This window comes from Mus musculus, chromosome 1 (assembly GCF_000001635.26).
Source record: "Mus musculus strain C57BL/6J chromosome 1, GRCm38.p6 C57BL/6J".
NCBI lineage: Eukaryota > Metazoa > Chordata > Mammalia > Rodentia > Muridae > Mus > Mus musculus.
This window is the reverse complement of record NC_000067.6, coordinates 78549925-78566230: the sequence shown is the minus strand read 5'-3', so window position 1 is coordinate 78566230 and position 16306 is coordinate 78549925. Positions and strand designations below refer to the sequence as shown.

General features: G+C 42.8%; 1 protein-coding gene and 1 long non-coding RNA gene across 2 annotated transcripts in view; one reads left to right on the top strand and one right to left on the bottom strand.

The window, feature by feature from the left end:
* Gm39665 overlaps positions 1-6186 on the top strand; it is a 28343-nt gene extending 22157 nt beyond the window's left edge. Inside the window, exon 3 of the long non-coding RNA XR_865564.2 lies at positions 5702-6186. This is a non-coding gene — a long non-coding RNA (predicted gene, 39665). The remainder of the gene's footprint in view (positions 1-5701) is intronic.
* Mogat1 (monoacylglycerol O-acyltransferase 1) overlaps positions 1-16306 on the bottom strand; it is a 95905-nt gene that overhangs the window by 40734 nt on the left and 38865 nt on the right. The gene's annotated exons all lie outside the window — the stretch shown is intronic.

Genomic DNA, 16306 nt, shown 5'->3' with positions numbered 1-16306 from the left:
GAAAGAGTTTAATTTAGCTTATGGTTCCAGGGTACAGTCTATCATTCCAGGGAAGTTAAGGCAAAACAGCTAGTCATACCCACAATCAAGAGGTGGGAGACAATGCATACATGCACACTTGTGCTTGGCTCCCTCTCTATACTAATATAGTCCAGAATCCTCTGCCTAGGGAATGGTGTTACCCACAATGGGCAGATTCTTTTTTACATGAGTTAATGAGTAAGGGAAACAGACATGACCACAGGTGGGCTTGATCTAGATAATCCCTGGTTGAAGGTGTCTCTTCCTAGGCAAATCTGAAATATAGAGAGTTAGTGATTGGCTGCAATTATAAAATCCCTGATTCTGAAAATATGTGGGTAGCACCTCTGACTCATGTCCCCAGCCAGCATCTCTTCCAAATAGCAGTTCCTGATTGTCTGTGTCAGCAATCCTTGGTCTCTCAGGCAGTCTTCAATTAGGTCGTTCTGCAGGAGTTGCCTTTGTGGCTGCAGCCCCCAGCATTTATGCAGATATGGCCACCAACATTCCTCCTACATTTCCACCCTTTTGTTTTTAGATTTAGACAGCCTAGTGGGAGCTGGGCTGGAATGCCATTGTTGATCCCACATGAGAGGATTCCCAAAATACTGGACTGTTCCTGTCTTAGGTTGCCCTATCTTCTAGGATTTTACCTGTCATGGACTACCAACTCTCAAAGAGATATCACTCCGGAGGCATGTCACACAAGGGGGAGATGAGGAACAGTCTACATGGTGGTCTCACAGATCTCTGCCATCCAGGCTTTGTTTACTTCCTTACGGGGAGCCTCAGCTGGGGTTTTTGAAAGCCATCAGCACCTAGGGGTGAGGGTGTGTAATTAAATGCAAGTGCTCACAGAGGTCATAGGTGTCAGATCCATGTGGAGCTGGGGAAACAGCTGCCTGATGCAAGTGCTGGAAATCAAACTCAGGTCCTGAGGCACATTTCCAGGACCTTGGCCAGTGATCTCAATTACTGTCATTTCCCCACCCCCAGTTTTAATTCTTTCTTTTTTTCTTTTTTTCTTTTTTCTTTTTTCTTTTTCTTTTTCTTTTTTTCTTTTCTTTTTTCTTTCTTTCTTTTTTTTTTTTTTTTTTTTTTACAGAAGGCGGTGACTTTTGCTGCTTGGTAAAAATTCATCCCCTTCTGTTCTCCGTTTCATAAAAGCCTTTGGTGTTCACTAACTTCAGTTTCATGGGTCTGCCTTCTTGGAGTGAAAGAGCATATTCTCATTGTGTTACGTCAGGTGATAGAGTGTAAGGTTACAAAGCTTTCAATATGATTCCTATAAAAATTGTAATGACACTTAAAACAAACAAACAAACAAAAAACCCTAAAATTCATACAGAGCTTCAAAATATCCCAAACATTCAGAGAAAATTTAACAAAGAAAAAAGCTGGAAATATCACCCTTTTTTTTCTTTCTTTCTTTTTTTAAAATTTCAAATACTACTACAAAGCTATGGTGATTAAAACAGCATGGAAGTATCATAAAATCAGATCATACAACAGTATAAAAAAACAGAGTGCCCAGAATAAATCCATGGAACTACAGTCAACTGGGCTGCCCCTTCTTCCCGACACTATGTATAACAAGGTTACAGGTGTTATAACACCTGGCTGAGCAACTACCATTTAAGACCAGTGCCAAGATCACATAAGGAAGGAGAGTCTTGTCAACAGTTCATGTTGGGAAAACTAGATACGCACATGCAAAAGAATGGAGAAGCAGGCATGGTGAGACAGGCCTGTATCCCAGCGAAGTCAAGCAAGGGCAAACTCCTTCAGATTGGTTTTAGCAATAGCGTTTTGGCTTTATGTTACCAAAGCACAGACAACAGCATAAGCCAACAGCACTAAACTCAAAGGCTTCAGTGTACAAGCACAACAGTAAAATGGAACAGCAACCTGAGAGGAACGGGAGAAACCATTTGCAAGCCAGTTAGCTTATAAAGGTGCTATTGCCCACATACATAAGGAACTTACATAACTTGGAAAGGAAAAAAACAAACAAACAAACAAACAAACAAATAGCCTGAGAGATAGCCTGAGGGAAAATGAAGCAAAGTGCCGCAATACATTGTGATGCAGACGGGTGATCATAGCACTCCAGGATGGGACTGTATTAGTGAGTTTTCTGCTGCTGTGATAAAACACCATGACTAAGGCACCCTATAAAGAAAGGGTTTATTTGGGCTTTGGGCTTATGGTTACAGGGGATAGGAGTCCATCTTGGCAAGGGAGTATGGCAGCAGGCAGCAGGCAGAGAAGCTGAAAGCTCACAAAAGCAGGACACATGTTGAAAGTAGGGTGAGGCTGTAAGCTTTCTTTCTTTTTTTTTTTTTTTTTTTTTTTTTGGTTTTTCAAGACAGGGTTTCTCTGTATAGCCCTGACTGTCCTGGAACTCACTTTGTAGACCAGGCTGGCCTCAAACTCAGAAATCCACCTGCCTCTGCCTCCCAAGTGCTGGGATTAAAGGTGTGCGCCACCACTGCCTGGTGCTTTAAGCTTTCTAAGTTCACCCACAGTGACATACTTTCCCCAGCAAGGTTACAACCTCTAACATCTCTGTTGTTTCCCTAACATTTTCTTGGTTGTTCCTACTGATTAGGTGAAAATTTTGAAGTTTTATTTGACAAACAATAATTACGGACCTCCATCATAGACAAAACTTTTGATTTTTAGAGATAAGAAAGTTTAATACATAGACTGTAGCAACACTCTCAAGTACACATCAGAGTAAAGGGAACAAATAGGCTGTTTGCGCCTGCTTTCACCAAACAATCCAGTGTTCTGGGAAGCTGGCCTGGTTTTCCTCACTGCTCTTTGTCAAGTTTTGATGAAGGGAGGGTGTGTTAAGGGGATGTGGGGAGGGAAAAAGAGCTATATGCATGAGTGTGCGCATGTGTGTGTACATTCCTGCATGTCTGTAGCATGGCATGGGGATAAATAGATGATGGTACTGAGGAAGCGGGAGGGGGTGAGGGGGTGAGTCCTGTTTCCTCCAAACCTGAGGAGAGTGAAAAACACTGGGGAAATCCCTGGCAGTACAGCTTAAATGCAGATCGGAATATAAATATACAAGTTAGAATTTAAATGAAGAACTGGACATGGTGCCCTTGCCTATAATCCACACAAGAGGGATGGAGGGTTGGGGGTTCAAGGGTTCACAGTGGGATAAGGGGAGATGCTATCTCAGAAAGCAAAATGAAAAACCCAAGAGGTGACAGAGAGCCATCTCAATCAGGGCTTAAAGAGCTGGCCACAAAGCTACAATTCTCATCCAAAGTGCTCTCATATCCTTTATGGATGGTCCTGCTACCCCGGCTTGTTGCAGATTTCTGTTACAAACCTCTGCTAGTAACACAATGATACAAGCCAGATGTAGTGGCTTATACCTGTATTGCTAACATTCAGGAGGCTAAGGATGGATGGATGATTTCTGCATGAGGCCCTGTTTCAACACACACACACACACACACACACACACGCACACACACACAACCATTGATCCCACTGCCACCACCACCACCACCAAAAATAAAAATAACTGAAAACAAATATAAATAAATAGATATAGAAATAATGGCATATTCCTCTTGCCTTAGGATAGAAACCGGTGCAATGTCTTCTGTCTGGGTGAAACAATACTGGGCTATTGTACTTACTTTAAGTGACAATGGGCACCTACTTCTTTGCTCTGGGAAGTAAGACAAGCTGACTGCTTGCCCATGGAGTAGCTTTGAGACTCCCGTTTCCCTGCACCCACCAAGTCCATGACTATTAGGTCATAAACTCTGCCCTGTACCAACTAATCCCTCAGCTTCCTAGACCTGCCTTCAGGTTACTGTGCCTGTGCCCTCAAACGCCAGAAAACCTCCCTTGACCTTTACCCACAGAGACTTTCCCAAGGCTCCACCCCACCCCATCTACCTCCATCCCACCCTCATCCCCACAGCAAACCAAATAATCAGCAAGTTTTTTCTGATGATCCTTTGAGGTGCCAATGGTGGATCTGTCTTCCGGGGTAGACATAGCTGTTTGTGTTTAAAGCCTATGGGTAGGGATGTAAAATGACACAACCACTGTGGAAGTAGTTTGTGGTCCCTTCCTTAAAAGGCTACAGGTCGAGCCTAGGGAGATGGCTTAGTTGGTAAAGTGCCTGTCATGCAGACATGACTTGGATCCTCCAGAACTGACATTCAAAAAAAGCCCAGCATGGTGGCAGGTGTTTGTAATCCTAGTGCTGGGGGTCAGGGGTCAGAGGTTAGAGACAGGTGACATAGCATCATTGGTCATAATAACCAGAAGACGGAAATAACTTCCGTGGCTCCGTGGATACCGGGACAAATGTGGCATAGCCACCCATAGAAGCTCTAATGTAAGCGGCAGCATGAACAAATCATCTTGATATTGTATCAAGAACACCAGAGCACAATACTGTGAGATTCTGACTATACGGGATACCTATAAAAGTCAAGCTCTTAAAGCAGACTGGCAGTTCCTGGAGGGTGGGGATAAGAGCGAGGAATGTGGAATTATTGCCTAATGGTTACAGCTTCTGTTTAGAGTACTGAAACGGTTTTAGCCGTTGTACGGGCAGGTTTTGTGATATCTTGACACAAGCTAGAGTCATCACAGAGAAGGGAGCCTCAAATGTCGAAATGTCCCCATGAGATCCAGCAGCTGTAAGGCATTTTCTCAATTAGTAATCAATGGGGAAAGCCCGGTACATTGTGGGTGGTGCCATCCCTGGGCTGGTGGTCCTGGGTTCTATCAAAAAGCAGGCTGAGCAAGCCGTGTGAAGCAAGCCAGTCAGCTATACCCTCCATGGCTTCTGCATCAGCTCTTGCCTCCAGGTTCCTGCCCGTCTAGAGTTCCTGTCCTGACTTCCTTTGGTGATGAATGGCAATGTGGATGTATAAGCCGAATAAACCCTGTCCTCTCCAACACGCTTCTTGGTCATGGTGTTTTGCTGCAGCAAGAGAAATCCTAACTAAGACAGTCACTGTGATGATAGATGTGCAGACATATGATCACAAACCCACATGGTGGGGCATGGGACTGCACTAGGCACACACATACAATGAACTCTAATCACTTAGTGTTAGACTCAGAATGAAGATGAGGGGAGAAACATGGAAAGGGGTAATTTCATCTATCACTCCAGTGTGTGCTGCTAAATGCCTGGCATTGATACAGATCACAAGTACCTGCCCTCCCAACTAAGCTATTCTCGACCAATTATAGTAACAGAAAAGAAAACACGTTCCTTTTAAATTTTACCTGGTACTTTATTATACAGGGTTCCATAGGGCCATCTTTTATTTAGTTATATAGAGCACTTTGAACATATTCCCCCCCCATCCCTAACTACCCTCCCCCTTCATCCCCTCTCCCTCTCATCAGTTCCCCAGACAGTTTCATTTCTATGTTACAGTGTAGGGAGGAAGCTTGTAGAATGGGTTTCAGCACTGCCCAACTGATAAAGGGAAATGTATGTATGTATATATGTATATGTGTGTATGTATATGATTTTTATGTATTTATGAAGTCTATGACCCACAAACGAAGGGAAACATGTGATGTCTGTCTTTCGGAAACGGATCTAACTCTTTCCCTATGATCATCTCCAGCTACATACACTGAAATGCTTTCGTTTCCTATCTCCCTGTTTTAGTTCTTCTTACCAGAGTGTGACGACGACGAGCTCATTTCCAGAGAGGACATTGGACACCTTTCATGGCTCATCTCATTTTCAATTTTCCTGTTGCTGTAGTACCCTGAGACACAGCCTAAGGACTGACTCCCCCCCACCCCCACCCCCTCCAGATCTAGCTGCAGAGGACCCATGCTGAGGCCCATTCAGGAGTTTAGAGCTTGAATAAAACCTGAAAGTGTGAGGATGTTAACTCCAGTGGGAAGCCTCAGCCCTCCCCTTTATCAGCCGGGCAGTGCTGAAACCCTTTAGGCTTCCTCCCTGTACTAACGTCCTCTTCCTATTTTTTTTTTTTCTCCCAGATGTCACACTTCTGTTCCCAAGCATTCCACCTGTGTGCAGGTTCTTTAGCACTCTAGGGGGGTACGAGGCTGGAACAGGGTCAAATTATCACCCTAATTATTTCACAACTAATATTAAAAGTGGACAAAGACTCCCCAACCACCCCACCCCCGCCCCTGGAATACCTTAGTGATTCCACTAACTGGCATGGCTTTGATCTCATGGTCAGGCAAATCACATTTATATTGTGACCATAAAAAGAGATGTGAGGGGAGCTGGGGTGGGGGAGGGGATTACTGAAATAAAGCAATTCTCAAATGAGTCCATGCATTAACTGTTGAAGCCTGGTCCTTCAACATGGCTGCCAGCCATTTCATATTGTTACTGACACAGAGAAATAGCTTGACTCACAGCAGGGTCAAACTGACCATATGCCCTGTTATGTTCTGAGGTTTGTTAATCCTAAAGAATTTCACAACCATGAACTCTACTTATGACCAGTCAGAATAAAAGTCAGTTAGAACTGGTCTGTCTAGGTAGCCAAAGTAGCTTGAGTCAGAGACAACCATGGGGCAGTACTTCCTGCACCTGCATATGAGCTGGTTGTGGTTTTTACCTTTAGAAACTGGCCCTGGGAAACATTTGGGGTCTCAGTCAGCTCCCGAGTCTGGTCTGTGGTCCTGATCAATCAGTCCTGGGTGAATACTCAATAAACTATCCCTCTTTAACTGAGATGGATGTATGTGTGGTTTATGGGGTGGCTCCTGAACCCTAACATTAAGGTCACTTGGGGGATTCATTCTCATTGGCTCCAAAGTATCTGATTCTGCTGGCCTGGGCCTGAAAATGTGCGCTGTGACAAGTTTCCACACAATGCAGAGTCCCCTGGTCTGGGAATCCTTTGTGAGAACCACTGGTCTAGAACACCATTCAACAGGACTTTCTGTGATGGTGGAACTCATCTACATCTGACCATGTAATATGATGGCCAATAGTCATGGGTGTCTACAGAGCACTTGAAATACGGCTAGTACAACAGGCAATTTAATTTGTTTAACTTTTATTGATTTAATTTTAAATTTGAATAGCCACATGTGGCTACTGGTTTCAGTCTTAGGCAGCTCAGGACTGGTTCCTTGCTTTTTTCCCCAACTCCAGACCAACTGGGTCATAAACTGGATTTTAACAAGATGTCCAGGACACTGGGGTGTGTACTTAATTTGATAAACAGAAGTTTGGCAACCATTGTGCTCCAGTGCTGAACTAAATTTCCTATACAACTGCTTATTCGTTCCCCCATAGATCTGCTACCTTAACCCTAGTATATGTGAAAATGGCCCTAATGTGGAAACAGTATTTATGAAGACAATTAAGTTAAGAATAAGTTTAATCAGGCTGGAGAGATGGCTCAGCGGTTAAGAGCACTGACTGCTCTTCTGAAGGTCCTGAGTTCAAATCCCAGCAACCACATGGTGGCTCACAACCACCCGTAATGAGATCTGATGTCCTCTTCTGGTGTGTCTGAAGTCAGCTACAGTGTACTTAACAATAAATAAATCTTAAAAAAAAAAAAAAAAAGAATAGGTTTAATCAACATGGCCCTGTGTCTTAGGGTTACTCCTACTATGATGAAACATAACAAAGTGTTAGATCTAGTGCAGTCTCCCCAAAATGCCAGTGCTGCTTACAAAATCTGGTAAACTAAAGGATTGTTACTAGGTAAACAAAACATAAATTCTTCATCCATTGGAGATATAAGGCAGGTCTCTTTTTACCAGGAAAGCAGATCTCAGATCTCATAGAGTGGATTGCAGTTTCCTAGGAGCTCCCTTAATCCATCCTCAAAGGCCAACTAACTCCAAGGGCATCTGGTTCCCGGTTAACCAGAGCCACCTGTATCAGGCCAAAGACCCCGCCCTGTTGTCTTACAAAATCCCTTTGCTTTTCCATCATTTTGCTCCACTCTACCTCACAAGAGACAGCCTTGGTAATTTGATCTCCAATAAACGTTTCTACCCATGGAGTGGTCCAGTTAGGTGGGTTCACTGCCCTCACTTGCATAAAGCAACTTGGGAAAGAAGGGGTTTGTTTGGTGTATGTATCCGTATCACTGTTTATGGAAGAAAGTCAGGATAGGAACTCAACTAGACAAGAACCTGGAGGCAGGAGCTAATGCAGAGGCCATGGAGGAATGTGGCTTCCTGGCTTGTTCCCCATGACTTGCTCAGCCTGGTGTCTTATAGAATCCAGAATCACCAGCTCAGGGATGGCACCACTCACAATGGACTGGACCCTCCCACATTAATCACTGACTATGAAAATTTGCTACAGACTTACCTACATAGCCCAGTCTTATTGAGGTATTTTCTCAGTTGAAGTTCCCTCCTCTCACATCTATAGTTTGTGTCAAGTTGACATGAAACTAACCAGCAACAGACTCAGATTACTTTCCTCACTGGCAAAATTGTAACATAATATCCAAGAGAAGCAACTTAAGGAAGGATTTATTTGAGCTCATAATTTTAAAAGGTATATTGTCAGGGCTAGAGAGATGGCTCCATGACAAAAAGCATTGGCTGTTCTTCCAGAGGTCCTGAGTTTAACTCTCAGCACCCACATGGTGGCTTATAACCATCTACAAAGGGATCTGGTGCCCTCTTCTGGCATGAAGGTGTACATGCAGTAGAGAACTCATACATAAATAAAAATTTTTAAAAAGTTACACTTAGTTAGGGTTTTACTGCTGTGAACAGACAGCACGACCAAGGCAGTCCTTATAAGGACAACATTTAATTGGGGCTGTTTAACAGGCTCAGGGGTTATCATCAAGGTGGGAGCATGGCATCATCCAGACAGGGGGGAGTTGAGAGTTCTACATCTTCATCTGAAGGCCGCTAGGAGAAGACTGACTTTCAGGCAATTAAGATGAGGGTCTTAAAGCCCACACCCACAGTGACACACTTCCTCCAACAAGGTCACACCTACTTCAACAAGGCCACACCTCCAAGTAGTGTCACCCCCTGAACCAAACATATTCAAACCACCACATACACTGGCATATCAGAGAAGGTATGGTTTGCTTTACGGTAGTAGAGATCTGTAGCTGAGATGCCTCACATCTCAAGGGATTAAGAGGCAGAGAGGCTGAATTCTAAGACTCAGTTCACTCCTGCTTTACCCCTTTATATTCAGCCTAGTGCCCTCACCCACAGGATAGTGCCAGCCACATTTTAGGCAGGCGTTCTTCACAATTAATGTTCTCTCGAAAGGTCCTCATAGGCAAGCACTGATAGTTTAGGAGGGTCTTAATCCAATCAAGATAACAATGGAGGTTTTCTATCACAATGCCTAATATAACATTTCTGGTGGGGACTTTAGTCTGAGACACTCAGCAAGAACACTGTTCTAGAACAGGCAAACTTTGACCTAATCAGTTGCAGGCTCAGAAATACTGAGGATCCATGGCTACCAAAAACTGGAAGAGACAAGGAACCCCTGCAAGGTTTCAGCCCATGCCAACACCTTGAATTTGCACTTTGATCTTACCTGAACTATGACACAATAAATTTTTGTTGTTTGAAGCTGCTTAATTATGGAACTTTCTTTTGGGAGCCATGGGAAATAAACTAACAAATTTTCAGTAAATCCTTTAGATTCTTTGAGACCAGGATGCTAAGAGTCTTACAAGAAACATCAATGAGGAATGATCTTCAAGTGCTGCTGTCAAGTGACAGAAACTTCTTGGGACATACCACACTGTTATGTCAATGCTTCCTGGAGAGATATGAGCAAATGTCTGTTCACCTTAGATAAAGTATCAGTGATTTACGGAAGCAATGACTCCAACCAGGTCTATCTTAATAAACCAATGAGTTTATTTGGCTTATCAGAGTGTGGCTGATCCCTAAACAGCAGTATCACCACAAAAATCCTATCCAGACTTGTATAGATGGAGTCACCTTTAGATAATTTTCCACTTCCTGTATACTCTGGCACCTCTAGGTAGCAAGTGAAGTTAAGGCAGAGCTGTGGATGTGTAGGAGAGGCAGGAGAGAGAGAGACTAAAATCTTAGGTGATGGTCTCATGACTATCCCCACCCTTTTGTCTCACTCCTTGCTATGTGGGACTGTCAACAGCTGTTTTGGTTAAAACAGTATGGTTGTGCTCAGAAGGCAGCATTTACCACACACCTCATAAATTACAAATAAGGTATGAAAATGGTTTTCATGTTTACAAATACCATTCTTTTTTACACGTGCATGCACATAAAAATTTTGCATTTGCTCTCATAACCTCCAAAAGCAGCAGTTCTCATTAGAGGGTCGACCCTTTCACAGGGGTTGCATGTCAGATATCCTGCATATCAGATACTAACACTACAACTCACAACAGTATCAAAGTTACATTTATGAAGTAGCAACAAAATGATCTGATGGTTGTGCTCATCCTAACGTGAGGAATTGTACTAAAGGGTCACAGCGTTAGGAAGGTTGAGAACCACTGTCTTAGAGTGGTACACTCATTTGACCTTCCCAGGAGATATGGTATTCTTCATCCAAGAAATAAGCTTTGCATCCTTTGTAGATTGTAGGTAGTGCCCAAGGTAATGAACACATTGTGTAAATTCTTATTAATTTTTTATTTAAAGAATAAGAATGAAAAATTACATATGCTAATTGTTCTTGTTAGGCTTTCTGTTGCTGTAGTGAAATACCATGAGCGAAAGCACGTTGAGGACAAAGGGGTTTATTTGGGGTACACTTTCACGTGGTAGTCCATCAGTGAAGAAAGTCAGAACAGGAACTCAAATAGAGCAGGAACCTGGAGGCAGAAACTGATGCAGAAGCCATGGAGGGGTATTGCTTACTAGCTTGCTCATCATGGCTTGCTCAGTCTGCTTTTTTCTATAGAACTTGGGACCACCACAATGGGCTGGGTTCTCTCCAATCAACCATTAATTTTAAAAAATGCCCTACATCTGGATTTTATGGGGGCATTTTCTCAATTGAACTAACTTCCTTTCAGATGACTCTAGCTTGTGTCAAGTTGACATAAAACTAGCCAGCACTCGTAGACATGTTGTGTTCTGTTTTGTTTTTCAAATATTTTGATGCATGTTTGATGGAACTGGTAGATGTGGAGGGTTGTGTTTGAGTGTGAGTATGTGTGTGAATCCATTGTTAAGTTGTTAAGTTGATAGGATTTGGAATCTAGGCGACAAGCCTCCAATTGTGTTTATAAGGGGCTTTCCAGGATATTTAGTAGAATTGGGAGGGAGACATCATTCCAGGTGTCGCAGGATTTTCCCTGTCCAATTACAATAGTAATTGCAGTGCCGGGGAGGCCTATGATTGGAGAGAAAAAGGGAGACAGAGCTAAGAGTTGAGACAGAGAGGTCTCAGGAGGAGAGGAAAGGAGAATGGAGTCTGATGAGGTGTTATCAAAAGGTTAGAATAATTGGGTTAAAGCTTTATCATTATCAATTGGCTCTGAAATTTTTTATTGGCATCTTGTAAATTGTGATTTTATTGATACATAAATCTAATTGGTTAACTATAAGCTTTAGAGTCTTTATTTTACTGGGTTACTGGGTAGTGTGTCATCAAACAGCGAGGATGGCGGATCTATTTGGTTACTGGAGTGTGGGACCACCAATTACAGGGGATTATAACACAGAGGGAACTAGTGGCTTGCAGGACAAGCAAGCCTGGTGCTGCAGAGAGTTGGCAGGCTGGCAGGAGCGTGGAAGCGTGGTCAGGAACCACAGAGAAATGGCAGGTTCATTTTTTTTTAAAATATTTCCTGAAACACCAGGGACTGGGGTCCTGGGCTTAATAAAAAGGAGGAAGTCAGTAGAGAGTCAACATTCCTGTTTCTCTGCTTCCTGAGTATAAATACAGTGTGGCCAACTACCTAAGGTCCCGGCAGGCAAGTCCTACGACTCAATCTTATAAGAATGTTTTCTCATACGGAGTTCCCTCTTATCCCATGACCCTGGCTCTTGTCAAGTTGATACAAGACTAACCAGAACACCCACAACTACACCTGCTGACTTACTTCCTTTTCCTGGTGCTGTGACAAAATAACCTGACCAAAGAAACTTAAGGGTAGATTTACTTTAGTTCACCGTTCAAGAAGAAATATATTCTTTCTTATTAGAGAAGGCATGGCTGCCTGCCAAGACCTTAGGTAGGTGGTCACATTGTATTTATAGTCAGGAAGCAGAGAAGCAGTCATTTTGTTGTTTGCGTTCTTGGTCATACTTTGTGTTTTAGTAATTATAGCTTCATTTGTTTTCTTTTTAGAGTCTCTTGGCTATGCGTATTTCTCTCTTCATCTAAAACAGTGGTTCTCAACCTGGGGGGGGGGTCACATATCAGATATCCCATATATCAAATATTTACATTAAGATTCATAACAGTAGCAAAATTATAGTTATGAAGTAGCAGTGAAATAGTTTTACGGTTGGGGTCACCACAACATGAACTGTATAAAAGGGTGACAGCAGTAGGAAGAGAGAACCACCAGTGTAAAGTATTTCAGCATTCTCTGTAGAGCCGGCCTTGTTGTTACGTGCTCTTTTAGCCTGTTTGTGTCCTAGAAAGTTTGTTTTGTCCTCCACCTATTGTAGATAGTTTTGCTGGATACAGTAGTTGAGGTTGACAGATGTGGGCTTTTAGAACTAGGGATGCTTTGTTCCAGGCTTGCCCAGCTTTCAATGTTTCCATTGAGAAATCAGCTGTTATTCTGTTGGGTTTTCTTTTATATGTGATTTAGTTTTCCTCTGGAAGATTCCAATACTCTTTCTTTGTTCTGTATATTTAAGTGTTTTAACTTTGATGTGCACAGAAGAGTTCCTTTTCTAGTCTTGTCTAGTTGGTGTCCAGTGTATTTCTTGTGTCTGTATGGTTATATCTTTCCCTAGTTTGGGGAAGTTTTCTTTTATGATTTTGTTGAAGGTATGGTCTATGCCATTGACCTGGGATTCTTCTCCATCATCTATTCCTATAACTTAAAAAATTTGGTCTTTTTTCTGAGACAGTTTTCTGCATAGACCTGGAACTTGCTCAGTAAACCAGGCTGGCCTTGAACTCGAATATTCACCCCCCAACTGCCTCCAGGGTTTAAAAGGCTTGTTCTACCACAGACTGGCTTTGTTCCAGAGGGTTTTTGTTTTTGTTCTTGTTTTTGTTTTATATATATATTTTTTTCTTTATTTACATTTCTAATGTTATCTCCTTTCCAGGTCTCCCTCCTGGAAACCCCCTATCCCATACTCATCCCCCCTGCCTCTATGAGGGTGCTCCTCCACCCACCCACCCACTCCCGCCTTCCCATTCTAGCATTCCCCCTGGGGCATAAACCCCCCCCAGGCCCAAGGACCACTCATCCCACTAATGTCCAACAAGGCCATCCTTTGCCACATATGCGGCCCGAGCCATGGGTCCTTCCATGTGTACTCTTTGGTTGGTAGTCTAGTCCCCTGGAGCTCGGGGAGGGGGAGGGTCATCTGGCCAGTTGACACTGTTGCTCCCTCCATGGGGCTGCAAAGTCTCCTTCAGCTCCTTCTCCAACTCCTCTATCAGGGACCCTGCGCTCAGTCCAATGATTGGCTGCGAGCATCTGCCTCTGTATTTGTCAGGATATGGCAGAGCCTCTCAGGAGACAACTATATCAGACTCCTGTCAGCAAGCACTTCCCAGCATCTGCGATAGCATCTGGATTTGGCAACTGTATATGGGATGGATACCCAGGTAGGGCAGTCTCTGGATGGCCTTTCCTTCAGTCTCTGCTCCACACTTTGTCTCCATATTCCCTCCTGTGAGAATTTTGTTCCCCCTTCTAAGAAGCGCTGAAGCATCCACACTTTGGTCTTCCTTCTTCTTGAGCTTCATGTGATCTGTAAATTGTATCTTGGGTATTTTGAGCTTTTGTCCCAGAGTTCTTTTTTTTTTTTTTTTTTTTTTTTTTTTTTGGTTTTTTCAAGACAGGGTTTCTCTGTATAGCCCTGGCTGTCCTGGACCTCACTTTGTAGACCAGGCTGGCCTCGAACTCAGAAATCCGCCTGCCTCTGCCTCCCTAGTGCTGGGATTAAAGGCGTGTGCCACCACGCCCGGCTTGTCCCAGAGTTCTTAAATGTTCTTTTTCTCTATAGTTGTTTTGTTTTTTTTTTCATAATTTTTGCTTGTGTCGTTTAATTCTTTTACTTTATATTTGTGTCTTGCTATTCTGTGTTATTACTTGATTCATTCTATTTGTAAGGCTTTCCCCTGAGTTTTCTACTTGGGTTACTGAGTTTTTCAATTCTATCTTTATTTCAGCTTGAGCTCTTTTTGATATCTCTCCTTGTTGAGTTCTGTCTGTCTTCATTATTTCATTCAGCCTTAGCTTTCTCTTTTCTTAGACATCAGTCAGGCATTTATTCTCTTTAAGTTCACTGAGGTGTTTGTTAGGAATCTTCTTTAAACTCCTTGAATTCTTTGACGAAGCTTATGGTAGTTGTTTCGAATTCTATGTCCTGGGGTTCATGTAGATAATTTTCTGTGGAGAACATTCTATAGAACTGATGGAATTTGGGGGTGACACACTGTCTTGACCTTTCACATTGCTTTTGTGATGAGGCCTGGATATGTGAACTTCTTTTGTTGGTTGTGTATCTGTCTGATGTTGGTGCAGCAAGCTGGGCTGGCATGCAGGATGTGCAACCGAGCAACCCAGCCCTAACCCAGAGATTGGGAAAGATGGAGGCTGTCTGCCTGAGATACCCTAGTTTTCAGGTTTGGAGGTTGGGGAAGGTATAGCTGATGATGGAGGCAGACTTCCTCCATTATCATGATGACCATTTAAGGGCCATCGTCACTTATTCCAGAGGATCTGGGTCACATCTGCTTGGAAGAAAGGAAAGTAGAGAAATAGATTCTGATTTCACAAGGAGAAAAAAAACAAAACAAAAACAAAAACGTGTAGAGATAATGAAAACCATTCAAGTCTTTTGGCAACAAAAAAACATATAAGCTTCTAGGGAAATCAGCAGTTTCCTTTAAAACCCCCAAACAGTCTATTTGACTACAGGGCACCTTTTGTTTTTGGATTGATGGAGAGACTTTGGGATCTTTTCAGTCACCAATGAATAAATATCTATAAAAGCAACCACCCTGACCTTGGTTCTGTCTACACTTAGAATAAGGTCAAAGGACTTTTTGAAAACTCGTTTTTTTTGGACTAACTCCTTTAGCCTCTGGGTTTTAAGTTGGCAGCTAGAGCCATGTAAAGGTCTATTGAAATGGTAAAGTTATTTGCTTTATTGAGGCCTAATGGTTTTCAGTAAGCAGATACTTAAAAAGAAAACAAAATTGAGATTTATTTAAAGATAACAGACAGTAAATGATTATTTATTTTTTTATCTTGTTACTTGACTGGTCAGGACTTAACTCATGTGCAACCCCCCTGCTTTCCTTTCTTGGATGCTGGGATTAGAGGCGCACAACATCACACCCAACAAAGGGCACACTTTCAGGGTACACAATTCTGTGAGCTTTGAAAAACTGAATACTTTTTATTGCAATTCCCACAGTTAGCTATTAGCATGCTGGATGGGGTAGAGGCTGAACAGGGAATGGAGGGGAACACGCAATACCACAGGGCAAATATCCCAAGCAGAGTTCACCCTTGACATTAATACTCTCAATGACTTCTCCCATTTCTATAGGGAAAAAAATTACTTAAATGATCCTTATGCTATAGATGAGAAAACTCCAGCTTGGAGAGAGAAGTCTCTGGGCCAAGGTCCCACATCAGAATGGTCAGGCTTCCTCCTGGGCTCTCAGGAACCTCAGCTATTCAAGAGAAGGAACATTTGCCTCTTCTGTGTCAACACAAGCTAATTTTGTGATTTGGGAAATTCACTCAGCCAGGTGGACGTTTGTCTTAGTTTCTTTTTCTGTTGCTAAGATAAAACACCTTAACAAGAGTACTGTTAAAGAGAGAATTTATTTTGGCTCACAGTTAATGGTTATAGCCCATCGTAGCTTGAATATGCTTGGCCCAGGGAGAGGCACTATTAGGAGACGTGGCCTTGCTTTGAGACGCCCCCCCCCCGAACCCCCAGCTGCCCTAAAACAGTCTTCTGTTTGTCTTTGGAATGAGACCTAGAACTCTCAGCTCCTCCAGTGCCATGCCTGCCTGGACATTGCCATGCTCCTGACATGATGATAATGGACTGACCCTCAGAACCTATAAGCCAGCCTCAGTTAAAGTTCGTCTTTTATAAGAGTTGCCTTGGA